Raw genomic sequence first — 3,335 nt, forward strand, 5'->3', positions numbered from 1 at the left:
CAGGTAATGAGTTTCAAAAATACATTGTTAAAAAAAGCACTGAAGGTGTGTGAAAAGAGGAACTTACGTAGATTTTAACAATTTCAAAGGTAGCAACCTGCAAATACCACATCTTGTCACCATCACTGGTCTTACTACAGAGTTAAATGTTTTCCTACAAGGAAAGTAAGTCTCTTGACTTACCAAGACTCTTAGAACATATCTGCAGCAGATACAAGTCCACATTCCAGATGGGCAAACATTTCCACTACAGATATAGTATACAGATTATATCARTATCTTGTTACTTCTAAAGTTACTTCAGTTTTTGGAAATATTTAAAATCCGTTTAAAAAAACAGGCTGGTGCTGTGCGTGCAGCCAGTTACTCTGCACTCGTTGCTCACTTGCTTACCGATGTAGTCGCTAATGTATCAAATAAATCATTAGGCATTCTGAAGAATAACAGTGGTACAAGCCCAGGAAACGCACAAAGTCAGATGTTTAACCTCGTTTGCATTAGCACTCCAAACCCATGTTTTCACAGATAACTCCATATTCTTATGACTTATTTTCCCATTTGATTTCCTGATGCTACCAGTTGCCAACCTCCAGGTCAAAATCAAGAGACAATTGCCATGCTTTAGGTACGGATGTGCTCTTGTTTTTTACAAACCAAAGAGGCTGCAAGTTGATGATCTCATTAGTTGACAGTCATAGTGCATTGCTGATATTACATAAACAACCACAAATAATCTTAAAATTAGGCTCTCGAGTTATGCTTTTTAGAAACTGATTTTGCAGCCATGGTTTACAGGTATCAATAACTACAGATAGAAATAATTTGAGGATAAGTCAGCTGCCTTCGTTATTGCTGCTTCAAAGGAGATTCAGCAATAGGAGTAGCTCAAACAGCTAGAAATAAACGGAAACACAAAGACCTTTGAATTCAGATCAGAAAACTGTATTCTGTACAGTTAAATGTGGATCTAAATAAATTCTTTTTAAAAGGCTTACTTCCTGCACATCTGATAATCCACTGTAACCACAAGCAGGAAACATCCTTAAACACCTCTTGATAATACAGTCAGATGCAAGAACCCAATCATTCTGCTACTTTACATTGGCATGACTCTTGAGTTATGCCAACTCCCTTCTACACCTGCTGCAACATTGGTGTGAATCTTAAAAATCAAGTACTCTGCTGCATTAACAAAGAAAAAGAACAACCTTCAAGTAACTTTCTGAAATGAAATGTAACTCATTTTAACTCTCAGCAGTTTATATTTTTATCTGCGGAAGAGTTCGGTACCAAATGTGCCTTATGTGGTCAAAGTTATCAGATGGAAATTTGCAGTTCTGTTTTTGCTTTGTCACCAGACAAGGAGGTACAAGCAGTTGTTCTGGTTTCTGGATGGAATACTTTACCTGAATATTAATGTGATAACAATTCATAATTTGACCAATATTTCCTCATGATTATATTCAAAGTAAACATACCACTATGGTAAACGGAGCTGTTGTTGCCTCTTGGAATGATTATCTCATCACGCTGCCTGCAGGTTTATACTCTATCAGCCACACTTGGTTCTTGTTTGAGATARTTTCCTTAAAAAAATAAATTCTGGATACTAGAAACCTCTTTATCAAATCACAGCCTGTATCTTGCAGCTTAGCTRCTTCCAAGGGCAGATTATGAAGGCTAGAAAAGCACGGAAAATTCATTCAGGACACATGTTTTGAAGTATTTTTACTGCCTCATGGAAAGCTGAATTTACACCCAATAGCCATGGCACAAATTCCAAACACCTTCCCTAATATTTTCAGACTGGAGAATGGGTGAGAAGGAGAAAGGGSTAAGAAAGTCGCTTGCTCATTCTGAATGAGCTGTTTGTTACAAAAGGTATGCTTCTAAGCTGCCCTAAGCAAAAGGCTTATAAAGGACAAGGAATGCAGAACTACCCTGCAGGAATGTAACATTTTCTTGACCTTGTAATTCCTATATAATACAATCTCTGGGTTAAGGCTGTGCCTTTTTCTGCAGTAGAAGTTCCTATCGAATTTTAAACTTCTCCTAAAGAGAAATTTAAACTAGCAGGAAAAGTAGAAGAAATTATTTAGTAATTGTGGGCTCAGACCAGCTGTGTTGTAGCAATGTAACCTTGTGTGGGATGCTCAGTGGCTGCTCAGATCACTGCTCTGAGTTGAGCCAGATCTCTTACTTTACTCCTAGAGGGTCAATAATCCCCCAGTAGGCCTGCACTTGGCAGTACTAATACCTGACAGATYAGGCATGTGGGCTGTTGTATTAGCTTCCGTAGCACCTTGTCCCTCACATACCTGCTTAAATGTGGAGAAGATGCTGTCACTCCCGCACCACAGAAAATTCCCATTTAGCTTTTAAATTAGCTGGGGAGGGGAAGGGGGAAGAGAACGCTTGAATATTAAATTATGATCTTAAAATAAAGTAATACCTACCAGAAATAAAGTCTTACAAAGGCAATGTGGCTTTTTTTTTTTTTTTTTTTTTTTTTTTTTTAAACTGTGAGGAGGCTACTTTAAAAATATTGTCCGCCCTCAGTTAACTCCAGATGGCCAGACACGCCACACAGACTTTGTCCATAGCTGTTTTATAGTCCTTCTCTAAAAATGTTGCAGCAATTGAAGGAGAGGTGTGCAGGTAACTCTTCCTGGTATTTTAAATGCTATGTTGTATAGAACTATTTCCAGCAGAACCAAATGATCTGGTGACTGCAAAGGTGGTCACCTAACCCAACCCRACCTTCCCTTCACTGATGAGTCAGGTGAAAAAAAACCATAAAGAGAATGCAGGAGGTAGGCGTACAGTGAAAATGGGAAGTGCAGGGAAGAAGCAGTCACTATAAACACCAAATCTTCCTCCTTTCCCCTCCTGACAGCCGCTCCAATCACCAACCCTTAGAGAGAAGCAGGAGATGATCCAGTATTTTAAGACAAATGATCATGGGCAAGAACGCTCAATGATGACAGGGCACACTAGGAAATCATACATAAAAGACCAGAATTATTCTAGAAAAATCAAGAGACACAAGTTAATTTCACTACACCATGAGATAATCGATCACACACCCTGTTAGCAATGATTATAAGGGAACTCAGCGCCACTTAAACCAAAGTGCTGACTTCAGTGACACTTTCCTTTTTTTGGCAAAGAGGGATTGAAACAGATGCTTTCAGACTTCTCCATGTTTGAGAGACTCTTTGAATTATAAATCAAAAAGGAGAAGGGAGGGAAGGGTAGAAAAAGCAAACACAAACTCCATTTCTCTAGGAGTGACAAAATTTCATTTCAAGTATAGAACTACATACCTAACTATC

At 38.5% G+C, this 3,335-nt stretch overlaps 1 protein-coding gene across 8 annotated transcripts in view; it reads right to left on the reverse strand.

The window, feature by feature from the left end:
- The window catches only part of FAM13A (family with sequence similarity 13 member A), a 129,979-nt gene that overhangs the window by 29,752 nt on the left and 96,892 nt on the right, over positions 1–3,335 (reverse strand). The window lies entirely within an intron of this gene.

This window comes from Rhea americana, unplaced genomic scaffold, assembly GCF_003343005.1.
Source record: "Rhea americana isolate MKP2758 unplaced genomic scaffold, rheAme1 scaffold_157, whole genome shotgun sequence".
NCBI lineage: Eukaryota > Metazoa > Chordata > Aves > Rheiformes > Rheidae > Rhea > Rhea americana.